The following is a 19,974-nucleotide window of genomic DNA, read 5'->3' as shown; positions in this document are numbered from 1 at the left end:
CAGGAATCCCTGCAGGGAGCCAGGCTCCCATCTGACCTTTTCCTTCTCTGGCACCAACAAGCAACCTGACACCACTATCTCTCCAGGGCCTGGAGAACGTGGGGCCTCTGACTGGATGCATGTGCAGCCAAATGAGGTGTGAAATGGGACCAATCAGGAGAGAGTTGTCATACCAAAGAGAAGAAAGAGCCCAATCAGGTCCTCAGCTCTATCCTTTTCCCCCAGTCCCTGGGAGGGGACTCCTGAAGCTTTGGCCAGTGCTGTGCTAGCCAGAGATTTGTTTTTGGCTGTTGGCTATCAAGGACTTCATCCCAGGTTACCCTGACTAAAGCTCTAATTTCCACCCAGAGCTGTCCCAATTTTTACTATAGGCTTTCAAACACAGTGTGCTGTATTGGAAGTTCTTACCTGCGTCTGCAAAACCTGGCGCGTGCGTGCGTGCGTGCGTGCGTGCGTGCGTGCGTGCGTGCGTGTGTGTGTGTGTGTGTGTGTGTGTGTGTGTGTGTTTCCCCTTGATTCCAGGACGCCTGGCTTTCAGAAGGCTGTCAACTCTGGTATCACTGCCTGTGCGTGTGTGTGTGTGTGTGTGTGTGTGTGTGTGTGTGTGTGTGCGCGCGTGCGCGTGCGCGTGCGCGTGCGTGTGTGTGTGTGTGTGAGATTCCCCTTGATTCCAGGATGCCTGGCTTTCAGAAGCCTGTCAACTGTGGTATCACTGCCTGTCCAGTCAATTGCGCTCATGGGCTGCCAAACTGGTTACAGAAGCTGTGTGTTATGTGGTTTCTGCTTGAAGATCTGACAGCCTTTGTACCCAGGGGTCTCAGTCAAGGCTGCTGATGCAGATCTCAGACCGATATTGGGAGCCTTCCTAGTGCTCTGGTCTGCTAGGATCACCACTGGGGGCCTCTCTTGACCACTACAGTTAGGAGGCAGGACCTTCTGTGGTGACTAGGTCATAAGGACAAAATCCTTATGAGTGGAAAAATTCCCCTATTACCCCTCCCCCCCTGGCATGGGGTTAGAAAGATGGCTCAGCAGTTAAGATCACTGACTGCTCTTCCAAAGGACCTCGGGGTTGATCACTAACACCCACATGGTGGCTAACAGTTAATAACTCATGTCGCCCTCTTCTGGCCTATGTGGGTACTGCATCCAGGTGGTGCAAGCAAAATATCCCTACACATAAAATAAAAATTACTCTCAAAACAGATCTTTAAAAACCACCCCCAAAGCTCCTTCCCTGCTTCTGTAAAGGTATTGTGAAACAGCATGTGTGTAGGAAGTAGCTCCTTGCCAGACAACAAGTTGCCAGTACCTTCAGTTTTAGACTTCCCAGACCCAAGAGCTATGAAAACCATTTTCTGTTGTTTGTCCACACATTTTGCTTTTAAGAACCCGTGTGAAATTCGCTTGCAGGTGGGTTTATGTTTCTCCCTTGGAGCATTTGGCTAATACCTGTGTTGCTGTATGACTTACCGTCTGTTTGATGTGGGGTTACATCCTGGGCCCGTCTATCTGTAGTCATTTCCCAGGCTCCGCCCACACTGAGGTGCTCCTGATAACTGGGCAGTGCTGATTGGAACACCAGAGGAGCGTGGTTCCCAGAACCTCTCTCTCTCTTCCTCGGCGGCAACAGGTTGCCTTCTCATTCAATGTGCATTTGAAGCTTAAAAGAATAAAGAGAAATGTGGGTCGGGGGACCCGTGCAGGAAGAAAGAGAATATATAACAGACAGCCACCTCTGGGAGGTTTTTTGTAGTTGTGTAACCGCAGCGACTTTCTATAATGCTCAGGTATTAGCATCGGCGTGTGGGTCTCGGGGGTTTTAGAGTGAGCAACCTCAGCTGCTCACTGCCCCTGCTGCATGTGGAAGTTTCATGGTACGTTCTTCCTTAAAACAGATACTGACACCTCCCTCCCAGGGTCTATGTGAAGAGAAAATGCTAAAAGGGCGCTCCCAGGATGTCCGACGAAGATTGCAATAGGAGGTGGCTGACAGACTAGTTTAGAGAGCTGTGATAGTCTTGGTGATTAGCCTCCAGCACATGACTAGCTTACTGCTTGCCAGAATGCTGGAGGGTTCTAGCCACCAAGTGCCACGACAAGGTCTCTCTGAATAATGTGTCTGTCTGTCTGTCTGTCTATCCCTCGGACTCTGCAGAGCTGGGTGTTCCCAGCTGCGGGAGATGCTTCCTGGTGCAATTATCTGATTATAGAGATGGAATACTCACCCTGGTTCTTTTTATAACCTTAACTCTCCATCTCATTAACATCTCAACAAAGAGATGTAATATTTAAGTAAGTTTCCCAGTTATCCCTGTACTCAGCACATACCACACACCTATTAACTCGGCCTCCTTCCCATCTCTTCTATATTTATTAATGGAGAACTCAGGTTTGGTCCAAGTGATTGTTAAGTTGTCACTTGGGAGAAGGAGGAGGCTGAAGAGGAACAACTGTTTCAACAGAGTTTACTCTCTTTAAATTGCCTTGAACATAAGAACCAGGCAGGAAGCTTGTCCCTAGGGTCCCCAAGGTCAGCAAGATGGTTCAGCAAGAAAAGGCACCTGCCCTCCGGCCCACAGGTTGTCCTCTGAGTTCCCCATGCCCAATGTGGTGTGTACTTCTCTCCAGCCCTTCCCTTCACACACACACACACACACACACACACACACACACACACACACACACACAGAGAGAGAGAGAGAGAGAGAGAGAGAGAGAGAGAGTAAAAACCGTAACAAACATTTATAAAGGAAATGTAGGGTTTCCAAGCTCGTGCCACAAATCTCTGAGTGACTTAACCTGGGGTGGTGCCTAGTAATCTCCCTTGTTAAAGAACTCTCCATGAAGCTTCCTGACTCGGAGGACACAGTGACAACATTTTGGGGAGTGCCGTCTTAAATGTACCAGAGTCTTTGGGTGCCAATTATCTAACATCACTTATTTCTATTTCTTATTTATCTTTTCACATGCCAAAATTTTTCTTTTCAAAATGAGATGGAGGACAATGGCCAAAGGATCACAGCTCTGTGTGTGTGTGTGTGAGTGTGTGTGTGTGTGTGTGTGTGTGTGTGTGTGGTGTGTGTGTGGGTGTGTGTGTGTGGTGTGTGTGTGTGTGGTGTGTATGTGTGTGTGTGTGTGGTGTGTGGGGGGGGGGCTGGTGAGGAGAGCAGCAACTCTCCTGAATATCAGAATTCTTACTTAGGAACCAGGTATGTGCAGAACAGATACAGCCAGTTAAAGATGCTCCCCCAGTGATTAAGAGATTCTAACTTGGTTTGAGAGAAGGGCGGGGGGTGGGGGGGATTTTCTGACTCAAAGTTTCCAGGAAAAAGAAAATCAAAAGCTTGCCAAAAATAATGATTAAGACTTTTTTTTAACCAAATCACAACAACTACAATAAAAAAAACCAACAAAAAACCTAAAACAAACAATAACAACACTGATCTATGATGTTGTCTATGAGATTTTACTTATCAGAAGTGGTTCTTAATCTAAACGAAAATTGACATTCTGGTTCTAATTATGGTAACTAATCAGTATTTTTGAATCCACAGTGTTAGGTTTCTCCACCAAGGCAATAAGCCAAATTAAACCAATTAAACTGAACTAAGAGTCCAGTTTTAATGAGCAAAGCATTCCTGGGTGATCTTGGGGGAAGGAGAAATCACATGTCAGGTCTATGGAGCAGAGCTTAAATACCCTGTAGGGTGGTCTTGAGCAGCTCCAGGGGAGGGGCCATCACTAGGTGGGGTTTTTGAAAGGGGCAGGGTGTGGAGAGGATGGGGGCTGCTGAGGCAGAGCTTCCAAAGGAACATTAATTACAGTACCAGTACCTCTTGGACTGGAGCAGAGAAACCTCCTATGCAGAGGAAACTGATAACTCTTCACTCTCTTCATGGGCTCACATTGCACAAGGCAGTGCCTAGTGAAGGATGTTCAGAAACCACTCAGTCTTTTCTGCCGAGCTTGCCCACACATCTAATTTCCTCTGTCCCTCTGTCCGAAGTCATCAACTGAAAGTGATGGAATTCAGAAAGCCATGACCATGTCCTCAAGATGCACTGCAATCGCTGTGTGTCTTGGAAAGCAGTGGGTTTGGGAGAACTCCGCTACAGCACCTCACGAGCTCACACCTTGTGGGTGCCTGTCATGAAGTTTCACTCGCCATCAGGTATAGGTCTCCCGATGAATGGGCTCCTGCGACCTAGTCCCACCAGCTACTGCTAAGAAGGGAAGGATTTCTCCACTAGAGTCTTTGTGTTCTTATGGGAAGTTCCCTATTCAGTATGCAAATCCATGAACATCCCTGGAATAGGCTCCGCAACAGACGTTGCCATGCTTCAGGAGGGTGGGGTAGAAATAGCTTTGGAAGGCTGAATGCTCATATATCTCATAATATTGAGAGTGTTGGAATGGAGCTGCGATTCAGGTTCCAAGCTGTTGTACCATTTATTGAAGAAGAGAACAGTAGCCTTCTTTAACTCGTGCGTCTCTCAAAGGTTTAATGAGTGTAATTTGCGCCTATTTTCAGCCCGGCTTCAAACAATCGAGTGCAATTAACCCGGCTCTGTTTAAAGGTGGGGGAAATGACCAAATCTGATAAGAAGGCAACATTCAGAACACAGGACTGAAAAAAAGTGTTGTTCTTTCTAGAGTCTGCTTTTGAGAGAAATGATCAGAAAGCCTGAAGTCTCCAGAGCATCCTATTGGAAGATGAGCATGGGTACAGGGACACGGAATGGAAGACATCCTGAACCAGGAAGATCGCCGGTCTACAGAGAGGGGAAACAATGCCCGTCCAGCTGATGCTGTATAGACAGTTTTATATTCCCCTGGATCCTCTGAGGTGACAAAAAAGCCTTCCTCCATAGCTTATGGCACTTCCATCACTGAAGATGGTTTATGTGAGATGTTGATTGACAGCATCCTACAATATTTTTAAATAGAGAAAGCACAGCTCACTAGCTGTGAGTGTCTATGCATGCCTCTTCTTTGTCTTTTGGAGACATACCTGCCCGGTCATCTGTCCATGACTCCTTCGTTATTCAGAGACCACGCTCCAAACCCGTCTTACACAGGTTGCTTACACATCTGACTGTCCATCCCCTTTATCCAAAATAAGCAAAGGAGGGCAGGGAAATCCAGACAGCTGTGGTGGTGGCTCCAAGATGCACTATGACTCCTCTGTGACTTGATGAAAAGCACTGGCTTTAGAAAACCCAGATGTGAAGCAGGTCGTATTTTAGGAGTGTCTGGCCTCATTCTCAATCCCTTAACCTTCACATCAAGCCTGTATCTGCCATGCCCATTTTACAGAGAAAGAAGTGGAGGAGGAAGGCTAACTGACTAAAATCACTCAAGGTCACAGCTGCAAGACTCAAGGTCACAGCTGCAAGCCAGGACTGGGATTCAAGCCTCGAGTATAAAGTCTCTAGTACTGCCTAATCCAGATTAACTGAGCGCACATACCGGACTCCTTCATCCCAACAAGACCCTAGGTGGACCTGTTGTGCCTGCGCCTCAAGACCCCCAAGCAAGACCACCACAGAGCCAATATCCGATGCATAACACAAAGGGGTTTATTACAAGTTTGGGCTTGGTCTGCATCCAACACACTGGCTACCCAGGTGAAGGAGGACGGCCCTGAGAACTCAGGGTGAGGGGTTTTTAAAGAGAAAAACCACAAACAGGTGGTAAAAGCCTTGGTGTCATATGATTGGGTGAGAGTGTGTAACCTTTGAATTTACTGGTTGGGGGTTACAGTTATCATTTTTGGGCAGGCCTGGACAAGTCCCAGGCTCTGTCCTTGAGCTGCCATGTGGGACATGGCACAGAGCTGGCTGGCCTTGCACATACCGACTATGGGAGCTGACTCAGTGGCCCAGGCTCTGTCTTTGAGCTGCCCTGGAGCCTAACTGGCTTCACATGTTCACACTGACCGATGCCCGTAGCTCTAAGTTGGCGAGGGGTCCCAGACAGTAAACAACCGGCTGAACCTTGAGCAGTCAGAGTACGCGCAGAAAGGAAGCTACTGCAAGGACTATGTCTTTTGTTCTCGGCCCTCCCAGAAACTGCTTGCTCAAGTCTCAGGAAACTGAAATTGAGGCCTGATCCTGGGAGAAAATGGAGCAGCCTGTTATGGCGTCTGCTTGGTACTTTCAGTGAGATGGGGAGAGTCTCCTCCTACCCTCAAGGGTGGGCAATGGTGCACAACACACTGAAAGCAGACACTACCACGGGCTGTCCACATGGCTCTTGAACACTCACCCACTCACACTGACTTTCTTAGTTAGGGTTACTATCGCTGTGAAGAGAAAATATGACCAAGACAACGTATTGTCTTGGTCATTTAAGCATTTAATTGGGGGCTTGCTTACTGTTTCAGAGCACTAGTCAGTGAGCATCGTGTTGGGGAATATGGCAGCAGGCAGGCTCGAAGCGTGTTAGAGCAATACCTGAGAGCTCACATCTGACCCAAAACTTGCAGGCAGAGCAGAGCAGAGAGAGAGTAAGACTGGACCTGGCATGGTATTTTGAAACCTCAAAGCTCACCTCAGTGACACACTTCCTCCAACAAAGCCACACCTCCCAATCCTTCCCAAACAGTTCACCAACTGGGAACAATGGGGATTTTTTTTTTTTGAGTGAGTTTGAATTATCCACAGCAAAGCTGCTTCAAAAGGCAATTACAGTTCTGCTTGAGACAAATAAAAACTTAGCCCTGGGAAAGAAATATTCATAATTTAAAATGACAAGTGGAAATTTGAGGACCAAGAAGTAAAAGTTAATTTTAAATCCCACTAATTGGCTTTAAGATCAGAATGGAGGGAAGGAAGAATCTGTCAGCTAGGAAGAACAGTGGAAAGCAGCAAATTCAAGAAGAAAAGAGACTTAAAAAATTTTTAAAATCTCTTTTCTTGATTTTTTTCTGAATTATATTTGAGGATTGAAGCAAAAAAATATGTCTGGTATTATCCTAAAAGTATATGGGAAAATGTTTGTAATAATTACATTACAGAGGAAGAGTGTACGATGTCTATATACCACTGAACCGGGTGAAATGATAGCATCCATAGACTGATAAATAACTGCTAATGTCAAAAGCAACCACTGAAAAACTATACAACAGTATACTTGTGAATGCTACACATACATTGAAATGTTGTGTTAGATGTTGAAAAATGGTCAAATAACCTATGGAAAGAAAAAAATAAAACATAAGCAAATCATAGCAAACAAAAATTCAGAAAACAGAAAAGAAACAAAACATAAAATGACAGTTATGCCTCAACATCTCAACAGTTACATTAAATGTAAACAGCCTAGACACATTAATTAAAAGAGATTGACAAAGACCTATAATTTAGGAGGCCAATGAGAGCCTGGTATACATGGCATGATCTTGTCTTGAAAATAAATAAGTTGGCAGAACAGAATTAAAAACATGACCCAACTATACATCATTGATAAGGAGCTTACTCCAAATTTAACAATAAAGAAAAAGGACAAACTATTGAAAATGGGCTATCATTTAAAGATTCATCCAAATAAGGTAAAAAAAATTACCGTGTTCATGCCAGATGAAGTAGACTTTAGGACGAAGAAAATGATCAGAAACAGAAAGAGAAAGCACACTAAGAAGGCTCATTAAGTCCTAAATGGGTGCATCAAAAATGCAGAGCTGAAAAACATATGAAGCAAAATAATAGAGATAAGAGAGACAAAGAAAAACTCAGAACCACTGTGGAAACCGCATCACCCTCCTTGAACATCTGATAAAACAGGTAAGATAGAAAACCAGAGAGGAGACTCAGCTCTTTGAACTAATAGGGTTAGTCAGCACTTACAGAACCCTCTAACCACAGCAGAATGTTTGTTTTAGCTAAAATATATCCTGGGTCCCACAGCAGACTTCAAGAAATTTAAAGCAATTGGAACAACAATACATAATGAATTCTCTGTCCATGGTGGCATCACAGTGGAAATTAATACGGAAGAGAACTGATACAGACCTCCAAATATTCGGAAACTAAATCCATCTGGGAAACAGCATCGGGCTTTCAGACAATCCACGGCTCAAAGAGGAAGTTTCAAAAGTAACTGTGTGTGTGTGTGTGTGTGTGTGTGTGTGTGTGTGTGTGTGTGTGTGTGTGTGCATCTTAAGCCAGGCATAGCGGCATGCCCCAGTAGTCCCAGTAATTTAAGTCCAGGAAGTAAGAGACTAGCCTGGGCAGAACTATCCCAGGAATTAGAGACTAACCTATCACAAGACTAACAAGTCAGAAGAAGAAAGGAAGGAAGGAAGGAAGGAAGGAAGGAAGGAAGGAAGGAAGGAAGGAAGGAAGGAAGGAAGGAAGGAAGGAGAGAAGGAAGAAAGGAGAGAAGGAGGAAGGAAAAAGAAATAAAAAAGGAAGAAAGGAAAAAAAGGAGAAAAAAATCCAGATAATTAAAAGGATTTGAAGAGAGGCATGTATGTTCAGTCTAACATCTTGTTCCGATCTCTTTCAGCTCGATGAAAAGGGAAGGTAAATGACTCAGAAGACGCCAAAGAAAGACACTTGCTAAGAATCTTTATATAGAGACGCTCTAGGAAATGGTTCTCTTCAGGAATCTCTGACCCCGATGTCCACCATTGGGCCCCGTGAAACATCGTCTGTGCTGCTGGCTTTCCCCAGCTGTGGGTCACGGGGCAGAGCACACAGATATTTTTATATCATTTGAATGGATTAGCGGCTCAAAATCAAATCCTGGCAGGATATCAAAGATTCACATCAGAGACACAAGGGTGAAAGTTCCCTTCCATGAAATATAGAGCTTTAAGTGTTTGGCCTTTTTCTTTTTTAAATGTTAAAAATATTCATCATATTCTTTTAACCTAAGAATCCAAAATAAAATCCACATGGTGCCAAAGTACAAAAGCCTCCAAAGAACAGAGAACAACTTTGGGAGCAATAAAATCTATTTTTTTTAAAAATTGCCTCTTTTTAAAAGCGGTGGATGTCCTTGCGTTCCCTGTCACATGCTGGGAGCTGAGCACACACTCAGTGTTTTCTATTTAAGGTTCTGAGTGCCAGTTCAGGCAAAGTCCTTCTCTATCTGCTTTGTGCTCTGCTCTGACTGGAATTTGCCTGCTTAGGGGCTCTGCCGCAAACCCCACACCAGAGGTTGCATCTTGGTGGCATTGCGATCCCGGAATGTTATCTTTCATTTATTTACTTTGCCCCCTTCCCTACTGGGAAAATATTTGCTTCTTCCCACAGTTTTTTTTTTTTTTTTTTTTTTACTTTCTTTTCCCCAGTTGTTCGAATCTTTTACATTCTCTGTTTCAACTCAAGTGTGAATGATTAACAACAGCTTGAACTTTGAGCCTTTAAAGCACGCCTGTGTTTGGGCTGAGCGCAGTGGCGCACCGTTGTAACCCTAAAATTCAGGAAGATGAGGCAAGAGGATTTTGAGTTCGAGGCCGGCTTAGGCTACATAATGAGACCCTTTCTCACAAAACCCAAGTCTGGGAGCTGAAAAGATGACGTAGCAGTTCATGGCACTTGCTGCTCTTGCAGAGGACCTGAGTTAGGTTCGAAGCACTCATCAGGCAATTCACAATCGCCTGTGAACTCCAGTTCCAAGGAATCAGACACCCTTTCTGACCTCCAAGGACTCCCGCGCGTGTGCACTCAGTTATGTACACGTACACGTAACATAAAATATTTTTCAAAATCCACAAAGACTCAGATTAGCACAGCTGCTGTGAGATCATAATGACAATAGCTATACAGCCATGTCATGTCCGGAAGACAGACTTCCACAGCCCTCCTCCCCATCCACCTGCTCTGGCGTGCATTCTTGCCATTCCCCTTTCCCACGTTCCCTGAGCCTATGGCGGGGAGGCTTACACACACCCCTCCAGGGCTGTAGAGCTCCAGTTTCTTCCAGTACAATCCCCTTGTCTCTCAGCTGGTCAGTAAACGCTGGGAAGACATCCATTTCTCATCCTAAATTGCCTACCTCCCACAGCACCCACTACGGTGTCTAGCACACCATGAGTTCGCAGGTTATAAATATTGCCACTATGGATCCTTTCCCTCTGACACGTCGAAAATGTGTCACCCCTGTCCTCATTTTTATTTGCTTGTTATAGAGAGAACGCTTGCTGTGCTTAAAAGCACTTAAAAAAAAAAAAAAAAAGGAAGTTCCTGCGATCTCATCTTTTTATCTCTCTCTATACAAACGTGAAGGAGAAGAGGGCAGAGAAACCAAGTTCTTCTGTGGTTTTTCAGACATGCTTTTGATAATCCAATAAGAGCCCGCATCCTCTGCTCTCAAGCTATAAAATGTTGGAGGAATCTCTTGGTTTCAGATTACATCTTTTATTTACGAAAGGAGGAGAAACACAGTATGGACACCCCTGGAGGGTGATGGGGACCATTTTGCTCTCATAAAAATAAAGGGGTGAACATCTGTAAAGATCAACCATGTGATGCATGTGCAGTGGGGGAAGAATGTGGAAAGACTCACGTTGTCTTTAATCAAGGGGTTGGTTCTAAGCTTACATTGTTTCCTGGCATGGCTATTAACATATTCAAGGTCTTAGAGAAAGAAAACAATAGCACATATTTCTCACATACCCATACTCTGTTACAGGATTTCTGTTATCCCCAAGCTTCTTATTTCTCCACACTTCTCTGTATTTCTTTCCCTTCCATTTGCCTCTCAAAATAACTGCAGGGACATATAGAAGAAAAACAGAAGAAAAAAAATCTTAGGCTAATAGTATCACTTCTATAATGGCTAAAGCCATCCCAAGCCAGCTCATAGGCGTCTCCAGTAGCCCCGAGACGCCAAACATCCAAAGGACTGAAAAGCATGGGATGACAGATGCGACAGTTCCTCCAGGGTATCGGTTCTGAAGCCAGCACGGTGCTCTTGGTTCATTTCTCCAACATCCATCCTGTGAGTAGGCATTTTTACAGATAAAGAAATCAGGTAAGTCATAAAATGGTCACCGCAGTCTACAGAGCCGCAAGCAAGGTCTGATCCCTGCCCAGCTCCTGGAGCCGTGGTGTGGGCAGCCCCTGAGCTCTGAACTGTGTAGCAGGCTTTTGGAGGCCAGTTTCATGGTCTCGCTGCCACAGGTTCTTCACCTGTGAGTTCAGGGTAATAACAAACAGGTATCCAGACAACCCAACAAGTTAATATGCATCAGCTATGCAGAACCTGAGTCTGTATCCCACAGGCCAAATCACCCCTGCCCTGCTCTGTTCTGGGAAATAGTTCTGTTGGAATAGTGCCTGGCTTGTTTGTTCTCTGGGCTGTGGCTGTTTTCTCACTACAGGAGCAAAACTGAGTACTTGTGACAGAGACCATATGGCCCACCACAGTGAATACATTTACTCTCTGGTCTTTGGCAGAAAACATCTGCCAACACCTAATTTAGGTGAACACTTGGAAAGACCTAATCTAAACCTACTGACTAAAGCAGGGATTCTCAACCTTTGGGTCACGACCCCATTGGGGTCAAATAATCCTTTCACAGGGGTTAATTTAAATATCAGATATCCTGTATATCGGATATTTACATGACAGTAGCAAAATTACAGTTAGGAAGTAGCAACAAAATTAATTTTAGGGCTGGAGAGATGGCTCAGAGGTTAAGAGCACTGACTGCTCTTCCAGAGGTTCTGAGTTCAATTCCCAGCAACCACATGGTGGCTCACAACCATCTGTAATGAGGTCTGGTGCCTTCTTCTGGCCTGCAGTCATACACGCTGTATACATAATAAATAAATAAATCTTAAAAAAATAATTTTATAGTTTTGGGTAACCACAACAAGAAGCACTATATTAAAAGGTGGCACATTAGGAAGGTTGAGAACTACTGGACGACACAGTAAGTGCTGACTATTGTTACCGTTAATCTTAAGGTTCACTTTGACATCTTGAAGAACAGACATTCCCATCTATTAATACAGTTCATACTTAATAGTCTATCCTTCGGCCATAATTCTGAAGCCTCTGACTTGAACGCAAAACAAACACACAGTTGGTCATTGGACATCTGTGTCATGAGGTCATCAGCCTGATAGGAAAGGGTTCCTTCTTTGAAAGAAAACTATATGGCCACCGTGATGAGCCATGTAGAGCTGACTTATCAGAAACTTTTGGTACTTGGCGTGGCTGAAGGAGGCTTTTCCAAGCCAGACAACAACAGTGTTTCCTAGCAAAGTAGGAGTCAAGGACCCATTGTCCCTCTAGCCTAGGTCACGGTGAGCATGTTCTCCAGGCATAGGAAAGGCCTTGTTATTTCTAGATGTCAAATCTAAAAATGAAGAAAAATAACATCATATTTTTTAAAATGAGACATCATACGCTAATCTGGGTTTGCAAATGAAAATGAAAGTAATAATCCTTTCACTGACCCAGGAAGATAAATTAACCGGGACCCAAACCATTGGAGTAAAATGGATTTGTTCCGTGCACAGCATGGGGAGTGACCTTTGAAAACAAATCAGATCATGTTCTCTGATAAAACTGCACAAACCCCAAGTTTCATGGTCCTGCTCTGTCTACACCACTGACCTCAAATCTTCCAATTCTCTCGCTCCCTCGGTGGCCAACCACAGAAGACATCTTTTGTTTCCAGGGTACCCTGAGTGTGGGCCTGTCCTAGAGAATCTGCACTCTTCCTGGAATGGTGTGTCCTCTTGTCCTGGAATGTTGTGTCCTCACATCTTCACAGGGCTGCTTCCTGCTCTGTGCTGGATCTCAATCCACAAGGCATGTCCCCAACCTGGCTTTTCTCAAGGTCACACCTACTATAGTTCTGATCACATCATCCTATTTTATCTTGTTTACAGCCTCAGAACAAATGAAAAAAAAATCTTGTTTATTATTTTGCTTGCTTTGTAATTGTCTGTTTCTTTATTAACTAATATATAAGTTCTGCGAAGGGCTGGAATTTCTAACCAGACATAATAGGTACTTAATAAATAGTTGTTCAATAAAATGAGTGAGCCAGCAAGATTTTACCCTACAACTAAAAGAAACTGTTGCTTGAAAGTCTGAAGAAGGAAATAGTAAATCTTTGGGGAAAACCAATTTAGGTCAAGGAGGAGTGTAGCGTGTAGCTGGGGTTCAGTAAGGTGGCAGGTAGGGACAGATGTGCTAAGGATGAGCTTTCTATATCCATTTTCATAAATAGATCTAAGCCTGTGCCATTTAGACAGCCTACTTGGAAAGCCTGTAAAGGTGCATGTTAATTAGAAATACCATTCTTCCTCACTGGTCTTCACAAACGGCCCTAAGGACAGCAGCCAGGGGCCCTCCCCAAACACCGAGGCTACCTAAAGCCTCGGGACAATTACTCTCCTCAGTATCTCAAAGGTCACAGTCAAAAGAGAACTTTTCAAGCCAGAAGTGGCGGCACATACCAGCAATTCCAATGCTCTGGAGGCCTTCGGATCAATTGATAGTTCAAGGCCAGCTGGGCTATATAGTGTGGCCTTGTCTCAACAACCCAAACACACGCTAAAGGAGTCAACGTCCTCTTTCAGAAAACAATACTCTGAACTTTTGATTCGCTCTTTGAAACATATGGAAAGTTAGTAACACACAAAAGCCCAATAAGGAAACTAGCCCCACCGCTGAGAGCAGCTTTCCAATAGTCTCACAAACACCAAAGCACAGTTACCAGTTGCCCTCGGGATAACCTAGACCGGAAGTTCTGTGGGCTGAAGATGCGGCTCAGTGAGAAAGTGCTTGCCTAGTATGGGTGAGGTCCTGTGTTTTATTCCTTGCACTGGAATTCATAAAAAAAAGTTAAATTAAAATTTCCTTTTTCACTGGGAATCAAATAAATATCCCACAACAGAATCACAAATCTAAACAGCCCTTGAGTTAGCTACACAGGTAAGTAAGAGCAGCAGTGACGGAAGACGTAGGAGTCTTCAAGATTCTTCCCTAGGATATAACGTATCTATTTACTGGGTAATCACATATATCTATTGTACTTGAAATATGGTTGTATTTAGACAAAATAGACACACTTCATGCATGTGAAAGGTACTAGACTACTTTAAACAGAGGAGCATTTATCGAGTTGTGAGGCAAACTGCGTGTGATACACAATGTGGTTCCATGAAAGCCTTGTTCGCTAACCGTTTGTTGGGCTCTGCCAGGTGCAGCCTTACAAATGACCTGGCTGGACAAGTGAGACAATCACTGGAAATTGCAAGTTCAGAAACTCACCGAAGGCTCCTGTCCAGTTAGCCGGCCAGTGGGGGAGACTTGGCGAGGCGCAGAAGCACTCACCCGCTTCACTAAGGCCTCTTCCAGTTGAGAAATGTCATTTAAACTTGAATGTGACTCAGGAGGGTGTCATGGTCCTTTTGGCTCCTTCCCTAGAGGAAAGTGGCCTGCTTTGGACGCACTCCCGGGCATGGGAAGTGTTCATTTTGACCATACACAGCAAAGATGTTCAGCCTTAGTGATGTTACTTTTCCAGTGAGTCTCAGGGGGAATGGAGCATTGTCACTGAAGAACGCGTTCTTCACCAACATGAAAGACGTCTTTATGAATTAATTTAATTTGTGAATGAATTAAAAATGAAGTTAAAACAGTCAAAACACGAGTCAAAGTTATTTTATAATTAAAGCCTCCACCAATCTCATCCTCAGATCATTTTCCTTTTTTTCTTCCTAGTGGTAACCTGTGCTCAAATACCATTCTCATGGATATGTTGGTAATCTTACTATATGGCTATCTATCTATACAAGTATTTTGTTTCAAGTATTTGATTTTTTTCAAATCCTATGCACACCCTTTTATGACCCACCTGTTCTACTCTATTCTAAGGATACGTCCACATTAATACATACAGTTTTTAACGGCAGTGTAGTATTTCATTACTCATCTATACTAATAAAAGCAAGGAAAGCCCAGAAAGACTATTGACCTTCACCGACCTCATCCACAGAGCTACTCTACTTGTGGAAGGGGAGCCTAATTTTGATGGACAACTGACTCTCTCTGCCACTCCCCTGAACTGGCATTGCCAGTCTCAAAGAAGAGCCATTTGCCACTGAAGAGCCTTTGTTCTCAGGGCCCTGTGCTGTGTGTGGATGATGATACAGTTGGGAGCGGCTCAGTAGCAGCAGAAATACTAGACTCACGCCTAGCTTCTGCTTGTCGTCATATCTGTGCTCAACAAAAGAACCATGGTGGGCTGCTCATGGCTGGTGGATGGGGCTGAGCCGGGGGCAACACAGAGACTTCACCATCATTCACCATTCACCATCACTTCCCAGACTCTGAGAGAGACCTCGATGGCTGCAACTAGACACCAAATAACCTTGCTAGTGCCAACTTCAAAGACATGGATTAGAAGAACAGGCTTGTTCAGCCATATGTCATGCCAACAGAAATGCCAGGGGCAGACTTTATAAAGCCACTGTCTTCCAGGTGTAAACAGGCCTCTACTCTACCCTTCTAGAAACTAGACTAACTTCAGACACTCTTATCACCTGGTTGCTTAACCCTGCCTGAAAATGAGAAAGAATGTAAAACAAACCATGTACAAACTGATTTCAAATAAGCATCAGTAAGTATCAGGGGAGGAAAAGGGCTGGGGAAAGAGTTTTAGATCTGCCTTTTAAAAAGAGGCTTTAAGAGCCCCGGCGGCAGTGGAGCACACCTTTAATCCCAGCACTTGGTAGGCAGAAGCAGGCTGATCTCTGTGAGTTCAAGGCCAGCCTGGTCTACAGAGTGAGTTCCGGGACAGCCAGGGCTACACAGGGAAACCCTGACTCAAAAACCAAAACAAAAATAAACAGGCTTTAAAATAAGGGGGAAGTACCAACACAGCTAAAATACTTCACTTTCAGCAAAGTACCTATCAGTCGCCTCAGTGGAACTTTCTGTAGAAAGTTAATGATGTTTGGATAATATCATGGGTTACCATGATATTTTTATATCTCTATAATTACTTGATAGTTTATAATTATATGAGATCAATGAAAGGTATAGTAAGGACAGTTGAGATATTATCAGCTTTCCTATTATGGTTATACACAATACATCCATCAAAAAGAATATCCATATGTGTTATGTAATATGTCTAAGATATTTGTTAAATGTAAAATTGAATATGTATATGTAAAGCAAACATTTGTATGAGAGTATATATACACACATGCATAGCACATATAGGGAAGGGTGTCTCTAGAATTATAAACAAGAAATATTAATAATATTAACAACAGCTGCTTCAGCAGAGGAAGTCTGAAGGTTAGAGGGATGCAAACTGTTCATTATTCTGCAACTTAGAGTGTTTGGATTTGCTGCATGAAGGTGTGTGTGCGCATGCGTGCGTGCGTGTGTGCGTGTGTGTGTGTGTGTGTGTGTGTGTGTGTTTGTGTTTAAGTGTGAGAAAGAGTATGGTACTGTAGGCGATTTCACCATCACGAAGTGTGCAGTCTCAAACCCAAGACTGAACTTCAGTAAGAATGGACTTAGTAATTATCCTTTAAAATGACAGGAGGGCTGGGGAGATGGCTCAGCAGTGAAGAGAACTGGCTGCTCTACCAGAGGACCCACGGTTGATTCTTACCACCTACGTGATTGCTCACAACTGTCCATAATTCCAGTTTCAAGGGATCTGACGCCCTCTTCTGGCCTCTGTGGGTACCAGGCACACATGTGGCACACAGACATACATGCAGGCAAAACACCCATACACATAAAATAAGAAAATAAATAAAAAATTTAAAAAGGAAAGGAAAGCCAGATTTCACAAGACATAGCCTCTCTTTCTTTAGAGTATTGATAGGTCCACCACACGAAGGGCTATGATCTAGACAGGAAAGAACAGCGATGCTTCCGTAAGCGGCTTTTCGGTGCAGGGCCATGCCCCTATAGCATCAGGACAAACAGATTTGACCTTATTCAAGGGGTTACTGACAAAGAAGAGCGGGAGGAACAGCAGATGGAGCGAAACAGCCTCAGACGTGTGATCACAGAATGACCAGATCTAAGGGAGCATGCGTAAAACCGCTAAACACAACTTTACAGATACGATCGGCTCATGTTCCTCTGTTGGGAAGAATTGATTATTCGCATTTTTATTATATTTTACTTAATTTAATTATTTTGTTTGCTTTTTGAGACAGGGACTCACTGTGTAGCTCTGGCTATCCTAGAACTCACTGTGTAGATCACAATGGCCTCAAAGTCACAGAAATTCACCTGTCTCTGCCTCCTTAGTGCTAGAATTAAAGGCACGTGCTGCCATACTTGGCTTGATTATTTTTAAAATGTTTATTTCAATGTGTTCTATTTAGGACAGGATTCTTTGGACTACCTAGGGTCATGTTGCCAGCTAACACATTTTGCATTAAAATATTTCTGATCTATCTCACTTAAACTCAGTAAATACATAAGGGAAATCTCTCTCTCTCTCTCTCTCTCTCTCTCTCACACACACACACACACACACACACACACACACACACACGAATATATTCATTCATGGGCTGGAGAGATGGCTCAGCAGTTAAGAGCACTGGATGCTCTTCCAAAGAACCTGGGTTCGATTCCCAGCACCCACATGGCAGCTTACTGTGACCCCAGTTCCAGGAGATCTGACACCTTCACACCAATGCACATAAAATAAATTTAAATAAATTATAAAAAGAATATATTCATCATAAAGAAGAATGCAACTGTCATTTACAAGAAAATGGGTGCCATCGTATTAACCAAAGTAAGCCAGTCTCAAGAGGAAAATATAAAAAAACAAGGAAACCAAAACAAAACAAACCAAAACAAATCCAGTTCCTCTCATATGAGGAGATAAGGTAAACAAAAGAAAGGGAGGGAGGAAGGGAGGGAGGGAGGGAGGGAGCGAGGGAGGGAGGAAGAAAAGACAGCTGATGAAAAATAGGGTCCATTTTGGAAAGAAATACAAGAGAGCATGGAAACAGGACTATGATGAAAAGACATTGTATACATGTATGAAAATGCCATGGTGCTATTATTTTTTTACAAATCACGAACAATAATAGCATTTTTTTAAAATGCAGAGCTCATTAAAAACCCTTGAAAATAAGGGATTCCTCTAAGAGCATCCAAAGACCCTTAAATGACAGTGGTGCTAGCTGATGCCACTACAATTCATAACCAGCTACTACTTCATAGCTTATACTGAAGAGTTAATTCATGCTTATTTGTTCCTTTAAAAAATACTCTCTGGAAACCATCGTTACTCCTGGAGACACATACTCTAGCCATCTCTCTTCTTGTAAAAATAAAGGCATAATCATGCTCATCCTTAACTCTTTGCTAAGTTCAACTACCCCACACATTCACTAGTCTGACCACCTTACTAGCCGACTCATGACCTCACAGCGTTCTACATACTCCCCCAGTGTCCATTCAGCAGGAAAGTGTGAGCAGGTTTTGTAAGAATGATCCTGTAGGTAACGTTTAGTCTGGTCTTCATTGTGTTCACTACAAATGAGAACACAAGTACCCACCCTTGCATCCCAAACTGAGGCAAAGGCAAAAGGAAGGCCCGCCTCTAAAGCTCACTCCTGCTCAGGGACGGCCCAACATGAATTGGTCCAAGGGGGAGTGAGGCCAACCAAAGTGTATAGAAGGCAAGAGAGCGCCTCTAGGCTTGACCCACAAGAACACTGCCCCACCTCAAATACCTACAGGTTGCCCCAACCAGAATTTAAACTATTTGTGAAACATAAACTACCAGTCATGTATTCTAAATGCATATGTTCAAGGCTACCATTTAAAAAATAAACCGAGGAGGGGAGCCTTAGATACATTCTGCTATCACACTACCATAGACATTATAAGTGTGTGTACATATGTAGAAAGGAGATAACCAAGATTTAAATAGAACGGTAAAAAGCCAGGAAATATAGATTTCCCCCACAAAAGAACAGTAATTGCCTACCCCAAGCTACACCTATAAACAACTTCGCTAATTTGCCTACATTTCAACAACAAAACCAAACCCTTGAGCTGACTTTGACCTGAGCACCCTTCCCTGAAATATGGCCTTGATGTAGTATTCCTTGTGTTCGTCCTGATGTAAAAGTGGTTAATGCTTCCTGGCTGTTGTGAGTAGCATGCAGATAAGAATTTAATTGGTTATTCTTGAATTTCTTTTACAATAAACACATTTTTATAATCTTAAAAAAAAAATGTGCCGGGCGGTGGTGGCACACGCCTTTAATCCCAGCACTTGGGAGGCAGAGCCAGGTGGATCTCTATGAGTTCGAGGCCAGCCTGGTCTAGAAAGCGAGTTCCAGGAAAGTCGCAAAGCTACACAGAGAAACCCTGTTTTAAAAAAAAAACCAAAAAAAAAAAAAAAAAAAAAAAATTGCAGAGCTCTGTTTCTTTGCCGCCCTCACCTGGAAACAGCATTTGAGAATCTTGCAAAAGGAGAGCAGTAACAAGGTCCTTGCTGATGGCAAATCTCACTCACTGTCCACATTCTCTGACTCACAGGCTGTTCATTCAGCTTTCCTTAATAAGTCAAAGATCAACTGGTGGCGACACAGTGGACCACTGTGACCTTCCATCCCCTCAGGACGGAAATTGTTCCAATTCAGAGACAATCTTCATCTGATTCTTTTTTTAGAAGAATGGTAAGGGAAGAAAGATAACCATTATAGTTTAGTAAATTGTGATCTTAGTATAATACAGCTGTGACATTCTAGGAGCGTTAAGTGGGCCCTTCTGGGGTGACGCCTTCCAAATATGTCTCCGAGTTATGACTAAGTTTCTATTTTTTTCTGCAGATTGGCCAATCAGCCTTATCAAAAGGAGATTGGTGACATAGTTTGGGGTTAAGAGATCAGGGAACAAAACAGGGCTAGAAATAGTGACCTGGTTTCCCTGGAAACAGAAGAAAGTACAGGTTTATAGGTCACTGTTGTTTTGTAGCAGAGGCCTCTGATT

At 43.6% G+C, this 19,974-nt stretch overlaps 1 long non-coding RNA gene across 1 annotated transcript; it reads right to left on the bottom strand.

Annotated features, from left to right (window-relative positions):
* Positions 1 to 10,350: 10,350 nt before the first annotated feature.
* On the bottom strand, positions 10,351 to 19,742 carry LOC121824048 (uncharacterized). The gene is made up of 2 exons (XR_006065791.2): positions 19,425 to 19,742; positions 10,351 to 10,951 (listed from the first exon to the last, which is right to left on the bottom strand). It is a non-coding gene; the product is annotated as an uncharacterized LOC121824048 (long non-coding RNA).
* Positions 19,743 to 19,974: the final 232 nt, after the last annotated feature.

Source organism: Peromyscus maniculatus, chromosome 19 (genome assembly GCF_049852395.1).
Source record: "Peromyscus maniculatus bairdii isolate BWxNUB_F1_BW_parent chromosome 19, HU_Pman_BW_mat_3.1, whole genome shotgun sequence".
NCBI classification, from domain to species: Eukaryota; Metazoa; Chordata; class Mammalia; order Rodentia; family Cricetidae; genus Peromyscus; species Peromyscus maniculatus.
The sequence above is the reverse complement of the archived record's forward strand: the minus strand, read 5'-3'. Positions and strand labels throughout refer to the sequence as shown.